Source organism: Salmo salar, chromosome 09 (genome assembly GCF_965601325.2).
Source record: "Salmo salar chromosome 09, fSalSal1, whole genome shotgun sequence".
In the NCBI taxonomy this organism is placed as follows: Eukaryota; Metazoa; Chordata; class Actinopteri; order Salmoniformes; family Salmonidae; genus Salmo; species Salmo salar.
In genome coordinates this window covers 130,006,064-130,028,329 of record NC_138299.1, presented here as the reverse complement: position 1 = coordinate 130,028,329, position 22,266 = coordinate 130,006,064, and the positions used below count along the sequence as shown (strand labels likewise).

The 22,266-nt window shown below is 44.4% G+C and overlaps 1 protein-coding gene across 1 annotated transcript in view; it reads right to left on the bottom strand.

The window, feature by feature from the left end:
- Positions 1-22,266, bottom strand: part of LOC106612913 (schwannomin-interacting protein 1) — a 301,652-nt gene that overhangs the window by 181,218 nt on the left and 98,168 nt on the right. The gene's annotated exons all lie outside the window — the stretch shown is intronic.

The window sequence follows — 22,266 nt, the reverse complement described above, 5'->3', positions numbered from 1 at the left end:
TCAATTGCTGACCGTGTCTTCTCATGTCCTCTTCCTCTCCCATCTGCAAATAACAGCCTGTAATTGGCTAGTCTTCCCGAAGTCTCTCCCCATGACAAATAAACAAACTCATTCCCTTTCCTGTGTGACTGATTTCTTTGCTCTTGTTTACCATTCATCTCTCTGACTACATACAGTACTTCCTCTTAAGCTAATGCATTTTCATCATGGTGGTTGAGGAATTACTTTTCCTCTGTTGGCAAGCCCTTCGTGTTGTGTTGTTGACTTGGCAGCAGATCCTTTGAGAGTTGCGGCATGGTAAATGAAAGATAATTGATTGACATAAAGGCTAATATACCATCCCAGAGCTCTCTGTGTTTCATCTTCAACAGCTCACGTTTTCAGACGTCAACTCAATGAGCGGCCATTAAGACTCATTGACATAGAGGCCATCTCTGCTGCAACACAGTGTCTGTTTAATGCACCTGTTGGTATGCAGAAGAAGAACACAACCAGGAACATTACTATATGAACAGTGAATATTTTTCATTTTAAAATTAGCGTGTTTCCTCCAGGTAAGAAAAATAAGAGTACCAGTTCAATGTTTTAGGGGTATAGGGTTAGCAAGACACCAAAATAGACATGTACCACACACCATGAGAACACTAACATGTGAAAATTCCCCCTTATGTGTAAATTATTGTAGGCCTATATCCCTTTAATTTGCATTGCTTTATACATCCACCAGACCACAGAGCCTGTGTGTAGCTGACACAGTAGAAAAGCGAGGCAGTGGCAATGTGTCTCTCTCTCTCTCTCTCTGACTCATTGTCCCCTCTTGTGCTGGGGTCCATGGGGACCGTCACTGTGCCAGCTTCCATTGTGTCACAGTGCAATTAAGGTCCCTTTTACAGCACACAGCCATTCCGCAGACATTAAGACGGGGGCGCTGAACATATATTTCCCAAGCTTTAAATCGACTGCACTAAAAAGAGGAGAAAAAAAGCCTTCCACCAGACAGTAAAGTTTATGAAGAATGCAAGCAAGGATATTACCCCGTGCTGGTGCATTGATGAGTTACTGACGACGGGGGGGGGGGGGGGGGTGAAGGGAGGAGACAGCAGAAGAAAGAAGAAGGATAGAGGAAGGTAAAAATAAATGAGGGGAGAAAGAGTGAACAGAGGACACCAGATAGAAAGAGAAGAGTGAGAGATGAGTAGAGCTAGAGAACAGGGGACAGATGAGAGACAGACACTCTTTGTGGCTATAGGAGTTGTCCTAATAGCAGTGAGCTTGCTGAGCTGGCTCTTTCTGGGCACACGGCAGAGTATGTGTTGAGGACGGGGAGGATTCCTCCTCAGCCCCATAATCCTCTTATCAGAGGTGATTGCTGCCACTGCTTACAGTGAAACTGTCGATGGCAGGGTCCTAATGGCAGGAGTTCTGTCTTCTGAGCTCATTGCAAGTTGTAATTGGGCTTAGGTAACAAAGCTGGTACGAGTTAAGTGGGTGACCGAGGCTTTCTGCATTATACCTCCAGATATATGGTTATCTGTAAAGCTACCTGAATGATGGAGGCTTTGACCTGGTTATAGCGTATGATTAGACGTATGATTATAGCTCTGCTAAATGCCACTGGGGATCATTCCTGGGGATATGTCCTGAGTTACTGGGAGGATATTAGTTCCCAGACTTCCTTTACCTCGGTTCATTCACTGAGGTTTCTGACCACTCAGAAATGTGGTCAGAAATGTCTGCAATAGCCTTCATAGCTGAACCAATGCATTCTGGGGCAGGTTAAAACACGGGGGGCAGTATACCATATCCTGTAAACCCTTTCCTTCTTGATACATCAAATTTATCTCAGACACCCTTGAGGATCATTGGGTGGTGCCCAAAGGTGAAGGACTCAGTAGTCTGACCCCTGACCCCATCAGTGGCATGTGACATGGCCTCTTTGCTTGACCTCTAAGGAATTACCAGGTCAATGTTAAAAGCATTTGATCTCTGCTATTAAAGCCAAAGCACTATATGAGTCATGGTTATAGGTGACGGACTGTAGCAAGGGGAGACCACACCTGATGCAGGTTCATGTCAATCACATGAACCTGCATCAGGTGTGGTCTCCCCTTGCTACAGTCCTAGAGCCACTGCAACTAGGTGCTGAGGGTATAAAGCCTGTTCAAAAACCTCTCTATCTAGCTACCAGCCCCCCTCCCTTCCTCCCACTCCCGACCCAGACAAGATGCTCATAATTGTACCTCATTATCAATAAAAGCCTACCCTCCCTACTTTATATGCTGTTAAATCCCACATGCACACACACACACACACACACGCACGCACACACACGCACGCACGCGCACGCACACGCACAAACACGCATGTACAAACACATACGCGCACACTGATTTTGCTTTACTGGAAAGGATATAGTCCTATAATGGGAAAGGTGTGGTGTGCAGAAAGTTAACAGAGTAGTGAAAGAAGACACTCCTCTCTCACCTCGTCAATCCACCATCTGACTGAAGCACAGACAATGAGAAAGCCAGTTACTTACAACTCAAACCCGACTGAATGACACACAGACAATGAGAAAGCCAGTTACTTACAACTCAAACCCGACTGAATGACACACAGACAATGAGAAAGCCAGTTACTTACAACTCAAACCCGACTGAATGACACACAGACAATGAGAACCCTAACACTAGCCTATGAGCCCATATCCCATAAGGACGTTTGCGCCTGTTATTTTTGGAAGGGAATCAAAAAACAAAAAAACTGGAAAAGAAAGCAAAAACATGAAAGGGTTACATTTGCATTCTAAACCTGGTTCTTCTCTTTATCGTAGCTTTATATTGAATTTTACATTCAAGTTTTGTACAAAGGTCAGCCTCATTGTACAATGGCTCCTCCCCCCCTCTGCACTAAATTACAGGCAGCGCTGTCATTTGTGTTCAGAGATAAGGAGGTCGGTGTGTGATGCTGATCTGCGTGCGTGTCTCCCCCACTGTGAGCATGGTGTCTGTACGGCTGCTGAGCGCTACAGGAGGTGCCATGGCCCGTTAGGAGATAGCATTTCTCAGGAGCCAAAGCCTTTATGCTCCACAACGGGGCCCCTGCTGTACAGATGAGGTAGAAGAGATAGACCAGACCAAGCTAAGTCACCATCACAGCTTTTTACACACAGCGCCAGTCACCATCACAGCTTTTTACACACAGCGCCAGTCACCATCACAGCTTTTTACACACAGCGCCAGTCACCATCACAGCTTTTTACACACAGCGCCAGTCACCATCACAGCTTTTTACACACAGCGCCAGTCACCATCACAGCTTTTTACACACAGCGCCAGTCACCATCACAGCTTTTTACACACAGCGCCAGTCACCATCACAGCTTTTTACACACAGCACCAGTCACCATCACAGCTTTTTACACACAGCGCCAGTCACCATCACAGCTTTTTACACACAGCACCAGTCACCATCACAGCTTTTTACACACAGCGTCAGTCACCATCACAGCTTTTTACACACAGCGCCAGTCACCATCACAGCTTTTTACACAGCAGCGCCAGTCACCATCACAGCTTTTTACACACAGCGCCATTCACCATCACAGCTTTTTACACACAGCGCCAGTCACCATCACAGCTTTTTACACACAGCGCCATTCACCATCACAGCTTTTTACACACAGCGCCAGTCACCATCACAGCTTTTTACAAGCAGCGCCATTCACCATCACAGCTTTTTACACACAGCGCCAGTCACCATCACAGATGTATATTTAAATTTTTTAAATGTAACCTTTATTTAACTAGGCAAGTCAGTTAAGAACAAATTCTTATTTTCAATGACGGCCTACCGGGGAACAGTTGGTTAACTGTCTTGTTCAGGGCAGAACGACAGATGTTTTACCTTTGTCAGCTCGGGGATTTGATCTTGCCCAATGCTCTAACCACTAGGCTACCTTCCACCCTATGTAGTAGAAAGCGATGGGTTAGAAGAAGCCTACATAAGCAGCCCATAAAGTAAAATTTAACACCCATACTGTATATGGCCAGCTATGTAAACTTTAACATTGATTTATCCTGCAATAGATGTCGGTAACATACATTTTTGTCTTCTTCTATTGCCTCTTAAGGGGAAAGTAATCTAAAAGTAACTGAATGTAATCAGATTACGTTACTGAGTTTGGGTAATCCAAGTGATTATGTGAATGAGTGTGTGTGTGTGTGTGTGTGTGTGTGTGTGTGTGTGTGTGTGTGTGTGTGTGTGTGTGTGTGTGTGTGTGTGTGTGTGTGTGTTTTCCTGGGTGCTTGTGCAAGAAGAAATTCCACTACTATATAACCATCCAAACTGTTCATTACTGTACTAGCCATATTAACCTCCTCCTCTGCATGCCGAATGGAGACATCCAGTTAGATCACACAGAGTCTTAATGTCACTGGGGATGGCTATCCCCTCCCACCAATCTGATTCAATTAGAATGGATTCATTTCATCCTCGGAATAATGGCTGAATACGATGGGAGGGCAGATATCATCTGGAATTAGAGATCTGCTGAAATAGGGGCCAGAAATGGATGGCTGCTATATTAAAAGAGGAAAGAGAAGAAGGGATTTCATTTTCTGAAGAGGGCTAGATTGTGAAAAGTTCCTGTTGGGAAGGCCAACATATGATGGGATCTGGCATCTAGCTAGTGGTGGGAGGGCAACCGCTAAGTGAAACTCAAAATGTCAGAATGTCATAATTTACTCTTTTCCCCCATACCGTTTTATTACGACACAGCTCCAAGCTGTGGTTGTTGTTAGGCACTTGGAACATTGCGATAGTTTCTCAAGCTCCTGCTAAATATATATTTCTCCTTCTGTCCCGTAAAACTGTCAACTCTCTGTTTACGTACATAATGTCATCTTCTTTCTAACTCCACCCATCAACACAATAACTTCTCCATCCCCCTGTCTGATTTCTCTCCATTTGTCAAATCTCTTCCCTCTCTGTCTCTCTGCTTCTCTCAGGCAGTAAAGCATCCTACATGTAACATACAGGTAGCTGCCAAAATAAAGGAAACACCAACATAAAGTGTTTTAATAGTGTGTTGGGCCACCCACGAATCGCCAGAACAGCTTCAATGCACCTTGACATAGATTCTAAAAGTGTCTGGAACTCTGTTGGAGGGATGCGACACCGTTCACCATTTTTATACATGACTCTAAGCATGATGGGATGTTAATTACTTAATTAACTCAGGACCCACAGCTGTGTGGAAGCACCTGCTTTCAATATACTTTGAATCCCTAATTTACTCAAATGTATCCTTTATTATGGCATTTACTTGTACCTTCCCATAACCTAATATAGCACGTACATAATCTGATATTGAACACACCGCAGGAGATTGTTAACGCAGTGCTTAAGCTTCCACCTGAAGCTGTCACATTAGGAGCAAAACACCAACATTTCTCTTTATACTGTTACCTTTCCTCTAATGATACCTTTGAAAGCTCCTCAAAGCCACCTTCAAAAATAACCCTTTGGATCCGAGAGTATCTGTACATACCAACACATATCAAAACACCAAACCCACTGTGTTGAGAATTTCTAACTGGCTTAAAACACACACCATTGCTTTCAATTAGGTTTAGATGAACCAGGTTTTAAATGCCGCTGGGCCAGAGATATGTGTTATTGACTTGTGGAGAAGGTCAGGGCGTTATCTTTCATGTTCTGTTTAAACATGACCATGATCAAAGGACATGTGTCGGAAAGGGACGCTCAGCAGGGTGGGCTTCCTCTGAGAGAAGATCTCTGATTGTGAAAGGGCATTCTCTCCCTCAGGCTGGGAAGGAGGAGATGATGGGGGAGGAGTTAAAGAGGAGGTAGGTGTGGTGGTGTGGTGTGGCATTGGGTGACAGACCGGGCAACTGAGATAACACAGCTTTATCATTCAGGCTCATGGGGGACGTCAGGACCTTATGACAGGCACGCACGCACGCACGCACGCACGCACGCACGCACGCACGCACGCACGCACGCACGCACACACACACACACACACACACACACACACACACACACACACACACAGATATACAGCTTGGCAGTTATAACACCTGTCATTATCTTGGTGACCTGTACAATAGAAGTGTTATCATGAGGATGGGGCCGTAACCTTTATGACATGATAAAAGTGGGATGAAATGACCCTTCTAACCCAGCGGTGAAAACACAGTACCACACAACATGTTTCTTTGAAAAGCCCTGACTCTGCCAAGGGGAACTCATTGACGATCAGACACTCTACCATCACACACTGCTGCACCATTTCACTAGGAGCCATATTGTATTGACCCTCAGCTGCAGTACCATCTATTCAGTTTAACCAGTGCTGTGACAGGTTTCTCCTACCATGAGACACACCAACACCTAATCCTCTCACTATGAGATGTGGTCCCAGTCTATTCAAACCCACAGGTTTCTCCTACCATGAGACACACCAACACCTAATCATCTCACTATGAGATGTGGTCCCAGTCTGTTCAAACCCACAGGTTTCTCCTACCATGAGACACACCAACACCTAATCATCTCACTATGAGATGTGGTCCCAGTCTGTTCAAACCCACAGGTTTCTCCTACCATGAGACACACCAACACCTAATCATCTCACTATGAGATGTGGTCCCAGTCTGTACAAACCCACAGGTTTCTCCTACCATGAGACACACCAACACCTAATCATCTCACTATGAGATGTGGTCCCAGTCTATTCAAACCCACAGGTTTCTCCTACCATGAGACACACCAACACCTAATCATCTCACTATGAGATGTGGTCCCAGTCTGTTCAAACCCACAGGTTTCTCCTACCATGAGACACACCAACACCTAATCATCTCACTATGAGATGTGGTCCCAGTCTGTTCAAACCCACAGGTTTCTCCTACCATGAGACACACCAACACCTAATCATCTCACTATGAGATGTGGTCCCAGTCTATTCAAACCCACAGGTTTCTCCTACCATGAGACACACCAACACCTAATCATCTCACTATGAGATGTGGTCCCAGTCTGTTCAAACCCACAGGTTTCTCCTACCATGAGACACACCAACACCTAATCATCTCACTATGAGATGTGGTCCCAGTCTGTTCAAACCCACAGGTTTCTCCTACCATGAGACACACCAACACCTAATCATCTCACTATGAGATGTGGTCCCAGTCTGTTCAAACCCACAGGTTTCTCCTCCAACATGAACTTCTAACTCCAATTTTGTGTGTGACCTGTGCAGTGTATGTAGCCCCCTTGGCGTCATTATGGGGTGACAAATGAATCTGTTAACGGAACAAGCCGGGCGCAGTCTCCCTTATTGAAATATCACTTTGCATGTGGGAATTAAAAAGTGTTAGTGAATAACTCAGAGGGCCTGGTGCTCCGAGGCCAGACACACAGAGAAGCATTAGACCATGCATCTTAGTTAACACCACATACACCACACTACGCACCACAGATGTCTCCGCCTGCCTCCCGCTTTTCTCTCTCTTTAATTCTCCCCATCTCTATAACTCACTCTCAAGCTTTTATGTCTTAGTGTATACAGTTTTTCTCCTTCTCCCCCTTCTCTCGTTCTCTCTTTCTTCCTTTCTCTCGCTCTCACTGTGTTCCTACCTCTCTTTCACTCTCCAACTTGCTCTGCACCTGTCTCTATTCCCAGTGCCACCCACTCTCTCTCTCTCTCTCTCTCTCTCTCTCTCTCTCTCTCTCTCTCTCTCTCTCTCTCTCTCTCTCTCTCTCTCTCTCTCTCTCTCTCTCTCTCTCTCTCTCTCTCTCTCTCTCTCTCTCTCTCTCTCTCTCAATTCAATTCAAGGGGCTCTATTGGCATGGGAAACATATGTTAACATTGCCAAAGCAAGTGAAGCAGATAAAATACAAAGTGAAATAAACAATACAAATGAACAGTATACATTACACTCACAGAAGTTCCATAAGAATAAAGACATAACAAATCTCTCTCTCTCTCTACCCATCCCCCCGTCTCTCTATGTATCAGGTATTCAGGGATATAATCCCGCCTGCGTCGCCGGTTGTAAAAGCACGTTATTGAATTTGTAAAAAACTCTGAAACATATGCAAATGAGTGGCATTGCACTGTATTAGATGATGTGATTTATGTAGTGTGATTTGAATACATTTACATTGCCAAGGACAGATCCATTTCCATAGAGTTTCCTTTATGGCTAGAGACAATTGCTATACGGAGAATGGAAATTACCTCAATGAAATATTTATCTACGCAGATGACCAAAATAGCTGGTGTGCATTGGAGACAATGAACTAATAACTCAAATGAAGGACAGGAGGAGAACAATAGCAATTATGTCTGGCAAGACTGTGATTTCCATAACTATAATCAATACCACTCTCTCAGTAGCTACGAACAAAATACCTCCCAAAACTTCCCATCGCTTCAGACTTACCTGATAAATGTTCCATCTTTTGCTATTCTTAGTCCCAGTTTATTTAAACCAATGATCATAAACTGCAAGGCCTTCAAAGTTGGATTTCAGCATTTCAGTACAGTATCTGAGGATTTCTCTTTTCTCTTTCCACACAGGAACTGAGGAACACACACATACTGTACAGACAGACACACAATTTCCCAGAGTCACTAGAAAGTGTGTTTTCCAAGAGTCTCAGCTTGCAGAGTTCATGACCCCGAAGTTGACTGAGGTGGCAAGACGACACTAACAGGTGAGGGGGAGGTGTATGTTCTGCAGTCAAATTAAAGCTGCAAGAATTCTGTGTCAACACCCAGACAGGGAAACAGGATTTCTAGACGCTACTTTGATCCAAAGCCATATTTATGGGAAAGTGGGTGGTGTCAATCCCACTGGAACAGGGAGTAAACCCCTTGAGTTTTACAGGCAAGCTCTCAGAGCAATATACAAACAGCAAAACAATACTGAGATGTACTGAGTGCTATATGAATCCTTATTGGGAAATAGGTTTTGTGTAAATTATGCATTGATTAAAAGTTCAAACTTTAAGCTGTGTGCAATTCTTTCATGTTAGGATTGTGCCCAAACTATGTATTGTATAAAACACGTTTATTTTGCCTTCCACACCCGAATGTAAGAATCAGAAATACTAACCTAGCCCCCCCTCCCTTCTGTCACCCCTGTGTCACCTGCTTCACCTCTGAGTGCCACTTCCTTTCAGCCCCCCGGTTGGCAAGGCATGCTGGGTAAAATTAGTACACTTCAACTTGACATCCTCCGCTTCTCGACGGAACTGGAAACACTGTATTTCATCCTAATTATCAGCTCTCTCCCTCCTTCCTTCTCTCTCCCCCCTCTCTCTGAAAGCTGCTTCCTCTCTTTCGCTCTCTGAGAGACGTTCTCTAATTCTGTGAATCGCAACGTATCTCTGAGAGTTTCTGTGAAGTCCTTCCGTGCTCTGTGACAGGCTGGCATACCGTCGCACCATCTGATGTTACCGGGGGAAACGCAGGTTACTCCAACGATGATACTCCTGCTCACCCCTCTGCCTCTCCTCACCCCTCACTCCCTTCTTGCATCCATCCACCGACTCTCACCCCTCTCATCCCTCTCGCTACTCCTTGACAGCACTCTACCTGAGTTCCTCTCACCCCTCCCCTCTCATCATGCTCTCTAATCTGTACCTCCCTCCGCCCCATCTCCCGCCCCACTTTCTCCCTGTTGACAGCCATGGACCTGAGTCTCCTCTCCAGCTTTTCTCTCCGTCTCTCTACCTCGTATGTATGTAAACAACCTGTACTCATAACCCCCCCCCCCCCCCCACGTCTCCCTAACTCTCAGCGGGACTCACTCTGTCTCTGACGGGATGACGCTAGCTGGGAGAAGAGAAGAGAGGACCTATAAACTACTACCAGACAGGCCTGCTCTGCATCTCCAATCCTTCCTCTCTGCTGCTCTCCCTCCTCCTCTCTCTGCTGCTTTCCCTCCACCTCTCTCTCTCTCTCTCTCCCTACTGCTCTCTCTCTCTCTCTTTCTCTCTCTCTCTCTCTACTGCTCTCTCTCTCTCTCTCTCTCTCTCGGTCTGTCTCTCACTAATGCAAAAACAGTTAGGGGGGAAAACATTATTTAAATTGCAAATACAGTCACGAGCTGAATAACAAGGGCAGAGTTATAGCTGATGATGGTAATTGCGGTGGGGCCCCAGAGATGTTGATGTGATTGTTGTGATGTTAAAGAGTGCACAGCCAATATCAGTTTACTGGGCCAATGAGGCGTAAAGAAGCTACACTACATGGTCCCCCTCCCTCCTTCCCTCTTTATTCCTCCCTCCCTCTCTTTCAGGGACTGAGGTTTTTAAGCAGAAGCTGAGAAGGTACAACTCTCCCTCAGTCGTGTGGCTTGTGCCTATAGCTCTACTCAGTCAGACAGAACCAACACGACTGCAAGTCATAAACTGGTATATTCAGTGAATAATATGACAGTCTAATACGTCACAATTGCGCCAGGAAAGAAACTATTTCCAGAAAACAATTCAATATCTTTTGAATATATTAATTTCTAGACAAATGGGAACTTTCGTTCTCCCAAATTTGAAAGGTCAATGGTGAGACTTGTATGAAGGTTGTGACTGTGTACTATAAGAAAAGGTCATGTTTTGGCTTTATTAAGTACTATCTGCTCCCCTGCAAAGTGCTTCGGTCACACTTTATTTGGATAGTCCTGATTATCCATCTGTATATTCCCTACAGATGGTCATACTATCAACAAACTATCTACTGATAAGCAACTGACTATCTGTTGATAAGCAACTGCTTGCTAATGTTACATTTAGGGTTAGGGTAAGGTTTAGAATAAGGGTTAGGATAAGGGTTAAGTTTAGGATTAGGATAAGGGTTAGAGGTCGACCGATTAATCGGAATGGCCGATTAATTAGGGCCGATTTCAAGTTTTCATAACAATCGGTAATCGGTATTTTTGGCCACCGATTTGCCGATATATATATATATATTTTTAATATAAATATTTTTTAACTAGGCAAGTCAGTTAAGAACACATTCTTATTTTCAATGACGGCCTAGGAACGGTGGGTTAACTGCCTTGTTCAGGGGCAGAACAACAGATTTTTACCTTGTCAGTTTAGGGATGCAACCTTACGGTTAACTAGTCCAATGCTCTAACCACCTGCTTTACATTGCACTCCACGAGGAGCCTGCCTGTTACGCGAATGCAGTAAGAAGCCAAGGTAAGTTGCTAGCTAGCATTAAACTTATCTTATAAAACAATCAATCAATCATAATCACTAGTTAACTACACATGGTTGATGATATTACTAGTTTATCTAGCCTGTCCTGCGTTGCATATAATCGATGCGGTGCGCATTCACAAAAAAGGTCTGTCATTGCTCCAACTTGTACCTAACCATAAACATCAATGTCTTTCTTAAAATCAATACACAAGTATATATATTTTAAACCTGCATCTTTAGTTAATATTGCCTGCTAACATGTATTTCTTTTAACTAGGGAAAATGTGTCACCTCTGCAACAGAGTCAGGGTATATGCAGCAGTTTGGGCCGCCTGGCTCGTTGCGAACTGTGAAGACTATTTCTTCCTAACAAAGACAGCCGACTTCACCAAACGGGGGATGATTTAACAAAAGCGCATTTGCGAAAAAAGCACAATCGTTGCGCGACTGTACCTAACCATAAACATCAATGCCTTTCTTAAAATCAATACACAGAAGTATATATTTTTAAACCTGCATATTTAGCTAAAAGAAATCCAGGTTAACAGGCAATATTAACCAGGTGAAATTGTCACTTCTCTTCCGTTCATTGCACACAGAGTCAGGGTATATGCAACAGTTTGGGCTGCCTGGCTCGTTGCGAACTAATTTGCCAGAATTTTACGTAATTATGACATAACATTGAAGGTTCTGCAATGTAACAGGAACATTTAGACTTATGGATGCCACCTGTTAGGTAAAATACGGAACGGTTCCGTATTTCACTGAAAGAATAAACGTGATAGTTTCCGGATTCGACCATATTAATGACCTAAGGCTCGTGTTTCTGTGTGTTATTATGTTATAATTAAGTCTATGATTTGATAGAGCAGTCTGACTGAGCGATGGTAGGCAGCAGCAAAATCGTAAGCATTCATTCAAAATAGCACTTTCGTGCGTTTTGCCAAAAGCCCTTCGCAATTCATTGCGCTGTTTATGACTTCAAGCCTATCAACTCCCAAGATTAGGCTGGTGTAACCGATATGAAATGGCTAGCTAGTTAGCCAGGTGCGCGCAAATAGCGTTTCAAACGTCACTCGCTCTGAGACTTGGAGTAGTTGTTACCCTTGCTCTACATGGGTAACGCTGCTTCGAGGGTGGCTGTTGTCGATGTGTTCCTGGTTCAAGCCCAGGTAGGAGCGAGGAGAGGGACGGAAGGTATACTGTTACACTGGCAATACTAAAGTGCCTATAAGAACATCCAATAGTCAAAGGTATATGAAATACAAATCGTATAGAGAGAAATAGTCCTATAATTCCTATAATAACTTCAACCTAAAACTTCTTACCTGGGAATATTGAAGACTCATGTTAAAAGGAACCACCAGCTTTCATATGATCTCATGTTCTGAGCAAGGAACTTAAACGTTAGCTTTCTTACATGGCACATAATGCACTTTTACTTTCTTCTCCAACACTTTGTTTTTGCATTATTTAAACCAAATTGAACATGTTTCATTATTTATTTGAGGCTAAATTGATTTTATTGATGTATTATATTAAGTTAAAATAAGTGTTCATTCAGTATTGTTGTAATTGTCATTATTACAAATAAATTGTAAAAAAAAATCGTCCGATTAATCGGTACCGGGGTTTTTGGCCCGCCAGTAATCGGTATCGGTATCGGCGCCAAAAAAATTATAATCGGTCGACCTCTAATAAGGGTTATGGTTAGGGTTTGAGCTAGGGTTAGTAGATAGTTGAAATATTACTGATAGTCTGTAGAGCATCTACAGATGGACTACACAAATAAAGTGTTAACAGTGCTTCTGTGATGATAATACTGTAGGTAGAGGGAGGGAGAGAGAGAGAGAGCGAGAGAGAGAGAATGTTTGTGTTTCATCTACTCTCAAATCATTTCTCCCTCCAAGATGTCATTATGAAGATGGATTCTGTCAGGACTTGTTGTGTTTTAGAGAGCAGAGGAAGACAGGAACTGTCACGTCCTGACCATAGAGAGCCCTTGGTTCTCTATGGTGTAGTAGGTCAGGGTGTGACTAGGGGGTGATCTAGTATGTTTATTTCTATGTTGGTGCTAATATGGTTCCCAATTAGAGGCAGCTGTTTATCATTGCCTCTGATTGGGGATCATATTTAGGTAGCCATTTCCCCACCTGTGTTTGTGGGATATTGTTTGTGTTTAGTTGCCTGTATGCATGGCTTCACGGTTCTTTATTGTTGTATTTGTTTCACGGAGATTAAAAATATGTGGAACTATACTCACGCTGCGCCTTGGTCCGCTCATTACGACGAACGTGACAGGAACAGCGAGGCAAGTCTGCTCCATCTTTTCATTAATCAGAAATCATTTAATCATCCTCCGGAGACCAGACCACTCTGAGGGAAATGAGAACGAGCTCTTTCTCCTCTTTATCTCCCCTCTGTTAGATATGCTGTCTTCATTTTTCCTCCTCGCTTACTGGGACTTCTGAAGTCTACAAATGCCAAAGCAATAAACCGCGAAACCAAATTCCGTCTCTCGTTACAGCGATAGACTGCGTGTTCAGTACTAAAACTGAATCAGAGCTTTACGCGACCAAGGCCACCGTGACAAAACACACACGTCCAATCAGCTCTCCCACTCCACATTCTGTCAGTCAGGTTTCCCCGTGGCTCACCAACTACTGCTATCAGTCAGGCTGGTCGGTTTGGTCAGAGGACAGATAAAATGTTCAATAAGCTCATTTACTGTGGCTAGCTTTTCAAAAAGACGTAATAAAAGAAGCGATGATGTGGGCAGGGGACATAGAGAGACAAGATAAAGAGAAGGATAGTTAGAACGAACACACACATTCTACACCTACACACAGCGATAACGTAAATAATTCAAAACGCAGCGGAGCATGATTGGTCTGACATTTAAACGAGAGAAGCTTCATCCTTTCCCTCTCCATCTCTTCCCTCCTTTTCTCTCTTCCCTCTCTCCTTAATGTAGAATGCACGGATGATAATGATTATGCAGATAATGGGAGGGGTGGATTATGGGGGAAATTAGGCTTCACGCATAGAGAGCTGCAGGCTGTTCCTCTGCTCTCTACCCAAGGAAATTGCACTCACACACTAGCATCTCACGCATGCGTGCGCGCGCACACACACACAGAGATGGATGACAGGTGCATTACTTATTCTAAGTTGCAAATTTAATAAGGAGATGCAATTTCCCCTTTCCTCATTCTTTCTCAGTGTGTTTCTCCTCTATTACCGTGAACATCACTGCTCTTTCTCCTATTAATAAAACATTGTTGCCAGAGAGCGATGGTTAAAAGGAGCACAGGAAGGCAGGGCTCATTTCAGTGAGCTGTTACCATCACACAGCTAGACAACACCTTCCCTTTACCCACCTTAACACTCCTACTCATTTTCATACCAGACCATACCAGACCATTTTCATACCAGACCATACCTAATAAGTCCAGACTGATCACGAGATACACACTGCGATTTCGGATGTTTGAAAAGGTCCTGAAGACTTTGATTACATGCCTTCTTCGGCACTCACCAGAAAAAAGAACAATTAGCTAGCACTGGGAGCCGACTCGTGATGCTCCTTGCCAGAGCACGCTGCTTAGACCACTGCATTTTACTGTGAACTGTGACATTACTGTGAATACTGATGGTAAACCCTGACATTAGTGTGAATACTGATTGTAAACCCTGACATTACTGTGAATACTGATGGTAAATCCTGACATTACTGTGAATACTGATGGTAAACCCTGACATTACTGTGAATACTGATGGTAAATCCTGACATTACTGTGAATACTGATGGTAAACCCTGACATTACTGATGGTAAACCCTGACATTACTGTGAATACTGATGGTAAATCCTGACATTACTGTGAATACTGATGGTAAATCCTGACATTACTGTGAATACTGATGGTAAACCCTGACATTACTGTGAATACTGATGGTAAACCCTGACATTACTGTGAATACTGATGGTAAATCCTGACATTACTGTGAATACTGATGGTAAACCCTGACATTACTGTGAATACTGATGGTAAACCTGGACATTACTGTGAATACTGATGGTAAACCCGGTCATTACTGTGAATACTGATGGTAAACCTGGTCATTACTGTGAATACTGATTGTAAACCCTGACATTACTGTGAATATTGATGGTAAATCCTGACATTACTGTGAATACTGATGGTAAATCCTGACATTACTGTGAATACTGATTGTAAACCCTGACATTACTGTGAATACTGATGGTAAACCCTGACATTACTGCGAATACTGATGGTAAACCTTGACATTACTGTGAATACCGATGGTAATAGCGCCTCATTTTTCATTATTTCATTTTAAGCCTTCCGCAAAGCATAGACTTAACTTTAACCACTCTGAATGAATACCTAAACTTAACCCTTTCAGTTGTTTCTGTTTTAACCCTGTGACCACGCGGAATGAATGCATCAGAAATAGACATCCATCCATAATATGTTGAATTTTGAAGGGAAACTATGAGATCTTGTGAATAAGTCGTGCAAAGGCTATAGTGGCCTCAGGTCTCTGATGGACCATATTCACCCTCATATCTTGTCCATTGTCTCCAGACTTCCTGTCTGTTGAGTCCAGTGAGTGGATATCAGACAGACAGACTGGAGGTTTTATGATGATGGTGTTATCATAGTGTTCCTACCATGGAGAGCTTTTCCTCTATAGGACTGGTGATCATTCAGCAGTATGGGAATCAGTGATCAGCATAACTTACTTCCACAGAGATCAGTCTTCATCTTAGAGACAACCATCTCATTACCCAATATATAACCACACAAACCAAAAACTATCATGCAGCATTCTGGAAACATTGCTGGAATGCAACACTCCACAGTTGTAGCTCGTGTGGTGTGCGGCTAATTTTGCCTTGACAACCTCAGTTAAGCCCCGATTGAATAAATCCCAGAGCCGGGGCTATTCATAATTGTATCAATCTGCTATTCTTTATATACACCGGTCCTCAATCAGACATTAATGATCAATTAGGGCTTGTTGCTGGGTAAAGTGGGATTGCTGAAGATCATGTGGTTGGGGTCTGAAGACAGAGAGAGACCTCTGGGTCTGTACAGTTAACACACAGAGAGGGGGAGGAGGAGGGGAGGGAAAGAAATTGAAAAACCCAGCACCTTATTCAGAAGTCTGACGCAATCCTGAAACATCTAAATATTTTATCCAAGTGGCATTAAAAGGCTCAAAGAGAAAAGTAGAATAAGAGGTGGGGTGGAGAGAGAGGGGGAGAGAGAGGGGGAGAGAGAGGTGAAGAGAGAGGGGGAGAGAGAGGGGGAGAGAGAGGTGAAGAGAGAGGTGGAGAGAGAGGGGGAGAGAGAGGTGAAGAGAGAGGTGGAGAGAGAGGGGGAGAGAGAGGTGAAGAGAGAGGGGGAGAGAGAGGTGGAGAGAGAGGGGGAGAGAGAGGTGAAGAGAGAGGGGGAGAGAGAGGGGGAGAGAGAGGTGAAGAGAGAGGGGGAGAGAGAGGTGGAGAGAGAGGGGGAGAGAGAGGGGGGAGAGAGAGGTGGAGAGAGAGGTGGAAAGAGAGGGGGAGAGAGAGGTGAAGAGAGAGGTGGAGAGAGAGGGGGAGAGAGAGGGGGAGAGAGAGGTGGAGAGAGAGGGGGAGAGAGAGGTGGAGAGAGAGGGGGAGAGAGAGAGGGGGAGAGAGAGGTGGAGATAGAGGTGAAGAGAGAGGGGGAGAGAGAGGGGGGAGAGAGAGGTGAAGAGAGAGGTGAAGAGAGAGGGGGAGAGAGAGGTGGAGAGAGAGGGGGAGAGAGAGGGGGAGAGAGAGGTGGAGAGAGAGGTGGAGAGAGAGGGGGAGAGAGAGGTGAAGAGAGAGGTGGAGAGAGAGGGGGAGAGAGAGGGGGAGAGAGAGGTGGAGAGAGAGGGGGAGAGAGAGGTGGAAAGAGAGGGGGAGAGAGAGAGGGGGAGAGAGAGGTGGAGCAGAGGTGGAGAGAGGGGGAGAGAGAGGTGGAGAGAGAGGGGGAGAGAGAGGGGGAGAGAGAGGGGGAGAGAGGTGGAGAGAGAGGTGGAGAGAGGTGGAGAGAGCGGTGAAGAGAGAGGGGGAGAGAGAGGGGGAGAGAGAGAGGGGGAGAGAGAGGGGGAGAGAGATGTGGGGAGAGAGAGGGGGAGAGAGGTGGAGAGAGAGGGGGAGAGAGAGGGGGAGAGAGATGTGGAGAGAGAGGGGGAGAGAGAGGGGGAGAGAGAGGTGGAGAGAGAGGGGGAGAGAGATGTGGAGAGAGAGGGGGAGAGAGAGGGGGAGAGAGGTGGAGAGAGAGGGGGGAGAGAGAGGTGGAGAGAGAGGGGGAGAGAGAGGGGGAGAGAGATGTGGAGAGAGAGGGGGAGAGCGCTAGCAGTGGTATTGTGGGCAGATGAGCGGAGGGAGATGAGAAAGGAAAATAAAGAAGTGTTCTCTTCACTCCTTTAATTAGCAAATGAATGATAATGGGTAATTATCTGGCCTGTTGAATGGAGAGGCCTCTTACCTGGCCTTATCAGAAACAGAGAGAGAGAGAGAGAAAGGGAGAAAGGAGAGAGGTCTGCTCAGCTACAGTATCACATATCTGTGAATAGTTCAAGGAAGGAAGGAAGGATGGAAGGAAAAACATGTTCAAAGTATTCGAACAGGACGACATCCTGCATGCTAACCACCACAGCAAAACAGCGACCCCTTGTGGTATTAGAAAGGCATTACACTGAGATTCGATGTCACACAGTGGAAGGATGGAACGTACTGTAGGGCTCATTCATACCAGAGCATGTAACACACAATCTGCCACTGAAATGACTCATTATACAGAACATACAGTATTACACACCTCAGGGTGTATGACCAATCCAAAGAGGGACAATGTGTGTGTCATAGCTGTCTGTGGCAGGTGATTCGCAGAGACAGACCTGTCTATCCCACTCCCATTTCACTGGGGTCATACAGTACACACAGAGAGAGAAAAAAAAAGTCAAGATAGAGCAGAGAAACATCTTGATTCAAAGCAACATTGTCAGTGTCTTGGTCTCAGTGTGAAGGAAGAAGACTCCCAGCCAGGCCTCTGGACTCAAGGCCCGTGTATCCACAAAATGAGACCATAGTGCTTTCATGTATAGAGCAGTAACCAACATTATAAATATTAATTCAGTCATTCTGCTGCTGTGATTCAAATGGAATGGAAATGGAATAGAAATGGTTGTCTGTTCTATAAATTCTATTTCTGGGGTTAGATTGTTCCTGAAAAAAGTATACTAAAAATGTAAAACTTCGAATTAAATCAAACCGCCATCATTAACACAATGGAAAAATCAAATGATTTATTACTGAAATATTGAAATAGCCTGGGCGACTGAGAAAAACAGATTTAAGGCCTTGTGGCAAACCATAATGCAGGCACTGGGGAGGGGGGTGTGAACATGCTGGTCTGGGCAGAGGAGATGTAGTCGTTGTTTGTGTTCGTCAGTAAGTTGTTGTGCGTATGTTATTTTTATATTTGGTGTAAAAAAAAGAAAAAAAGATTGTTCCTGAGTGCTGAAAGGCGAAAAGGCCACTAATGATTCTGTCAATCAAGGACTGGCAGGCGTGTCACAATTAGTACAACCTTATGTTGTATTAGCATAATTCCCATACATCACCATTGATGTATTAGTTGGTATTCTGTTTTATCAGCACAGAGGGAGTGGGGCTTTGGGGCTTTGGGGCTTTGTACCATTAATGGAAACAGCAGTGCAGGGCTAAAAATACAATTGTTCCCCAAATCTACATATTTCAAAGTTAATCATAAATTCAAACATTTTAAGACAACATTTGAAATATAATGCCTGATCTCATCCTAGCCCTCCATGTTATTACATGGATAGGTCAAAGCCGTAGAGGATGATCAACTACTATGTAAGACACAAAGGTCAACTATAATGATCATTTAGAGTAAATATGAGACTATTTAACAGTGTTGGACCAAACTGAGCCTGAGGGGTTTGGTAAAATGGAGGGACCCGGGTGTCTCCATACAGCAACAAGACAGAGATAACCCACATCCATCCATCACCATCCATCAACAATGTCATAAAGTTAGGTATTTTCTACCTTGTTTTTGCCTGGGTAATAGGCCATGTCTATTCAACAAAATCTACATTGCTGCGAAGGCAAAACCATAACAAGTTGACTAAAGAAGACAAGGAACCAAGGCTAGCTGTAATGGCTGGAGCTCTGTTTTCCATAATGTGCAGTTCATCACTTGACCTTCACCTGAATCCCTGGGAGGATAATGAATGGAATATGCTGTCTGTCGACAAAGATGTCACAATGGGCTGCTAATTCCATTGAATAAAACAGTGGCATGAACACTGTTTCGCCAGAGCCTAAACATCTCTATGTCTGTGTTTACCATGAACAGTGAAAAAGAGGCTATTTGCTGGTACAAGATCTTAATTCATTTCTATGGTAACCAGCTCTCTGTGGAGCTCTGTGTGTTTCTCCTCTTCTCTCCTCCATGCATAACACTACCTGCTAAATATAGAGCGAAATAATAACACTGCTGCATCCGTTCACCTGCTGTGTACTGCTGCTGCACGCACACAAACATGCACGCACACCTACACACACATGCACATACACACATGCATTAGGGGAATAGGGGATGAGGAGTGAAAGGAAGTGAGGTTGGACTTTGGAAAGAGAGGGTGAGGAGAGAGCAGATGGAGGGAGGGGAGGAGGGAGTGATAGACATGGAGGAGAGGGAGAACCATGGCAGCTGGTGGTAAGGGGGCCAGTGATGCTCTGCTCTAGCCCAGTCCCACTGCACTTCAGCAGGGCAGATGGACTGGCACGTCCCGTGTGCCCTTCACCACCAGGCACCAGACACCAGCCACCAGCCCACACACACCACTCACAACCTAGCATTCACATACCTACATTACGTATGCACTCACAAACTCAAACTTGTTGCAGGTTCTCAATAAAGATGTCCGTAATCTATGATCTGATTTTAGGAATACTCTAGTGTCTAGTCCATACCATCAGAGGACTTCTACAGTACATCAGTTCTGTCCATAGCATGAGGTGCTACTGTGGTGCAACACCTTCCTCTAGTGGCCAGTCTCTGTAACTGCACCTCCTCACAGTGCAGCGCCCAGGCAGCGGACAGCGACAGACAGAGCTCTGATAGTCCTTGGCAGAAAAACAGTCATATTTCAGAATTGATTACTGTCTATTATACTCAATGATAATGTTTCTATTTCAGAACTTTTCAAGTCATTGTGAGTTAACTAGCAATGTTCTAGCATTTAGCCAAACCGCCAACATTACCGGCTACTAGTAAATCTCCCATTCCAATAAACAGCCTGTGTGTGTGTGTGTGTGTGTGTGTGTGTGTGTGTGTGTGTGTGTGTGTGTGTATTTGAGCTGCGGGCTGTGTTTTGACGCAGTATAAATAAATAAAAACAGACGGCTGCTGATTGATATCGGGGCATAAAAGCCAGAGTTTTGTTATGTTCTCTTTTAATGAAAACTATCATTTCTACCTCTTGCCTTGGAAAGGAAATGGGCAACACTGCAGGAGTTATTTGGTCATAAAGTGCAGAATACAGTAGGAGATCCTCTAATGTAGTATTTCACTGTGTCACTATAGTGACTTTGCAGTATATCTGAATGAATTCTAAGACACATAACTATACAAACCTAACCTTTAGTACATCACAAACCTTTCACTTTGTACAGACTCAAGGAGATAGAGATGGAACGTTCCAGTGAACTACATACAAATAAGGAAGCACACACACACACCCACTCCACCAAGTGCAGTGGTCCCACATTGACAGACACATGCAGGCTTTTGGCAGAGACTGATATCACTGGCACAAAGGTTACAAATTCAATCAGTGTGGATGGAAACGGCCACCCAGCACCCAGTCACTGTGTCCCATGAAAATATGACTTCTTCTCTCTGTCTGTGTGTGTGTCTGTGTCTGTCTGTGTGTGGTGTGTGTGTGTGTGTGTGTGTGTTGTGTGTGTGTGTGTGTGTGTGTGTGTGGTGTGTGTGTGTGTGTGTGGTGTGTGTGTGTGTGTGTGGTGTGGGTGTGTGTGTGTGTGTGTGTGTGTGTAAATCAGCCCTGGTGGCTATGCGGAACATATCGCTGGGTCAACAGAAACGGACCCATTAAAAATTTCAACAGGGCAGCACTGTCACTTTCACCACTGCATCACAATAAAGGAGGGATGTTACAGGAGGGATGTTACAGGAGGGCGAGAGGGAGGAGAGATAATAGAATAGAGAAGTGACATTCGTGTGATACATCTGGAAAATAAAGCCATGAAATAATATGTGAGGAAAGGTTCGCCTGTCTTTCTCACAGCACAGTAAAAGAGGACAGACAGTAGAATGAGAGAGAAAGGAGTTATTAGAGTAGTAACATCAGCATATAAGGAAATCAGTTCATTTAAATAAATTCATTAGGCCCTAATCTATAGATTTCACATGACTGGGAATACAGACATGCATCTGTTGGTCACAGATACCTTAAAAAAAACAACGACAATGAGCCTCAGGATTTCGTCACAGTATCTCTGTGAATTCAAATTGCCATCGATAAAATGCAATTGTGTTCATTGTCCGTAGTTTATGTCCGCCCACACCATAACCCCACCAGCACCATGGGGCACTCTGTTCACAACTATGACATCAGCAAACCGCTCGCCCACACGACGCCATACAAGCTGGCTACCATCTGCCTGGTACAGTTGAAACCGGGATTCATCCGTGAAGAACATACTTGAGCTTCCCTGGGGCGGTTTCTGACAGTTTGTGCAGGTCCTGGGCTGGCGTGGTTACATGGTGTCTGCGGTTGTGAGACCGGTTGGACATACTGCCAAATTCAGTAAAACGATGTTGGAGGCAGCTTAAGGTAGAGAAATTAACATTCAGTTTTCTGGCAACAGCTCTGGTGGACATTCCTGCAGTCAGCATGCCAATTGCACGCTCGCTCATCTGTGGGATTGT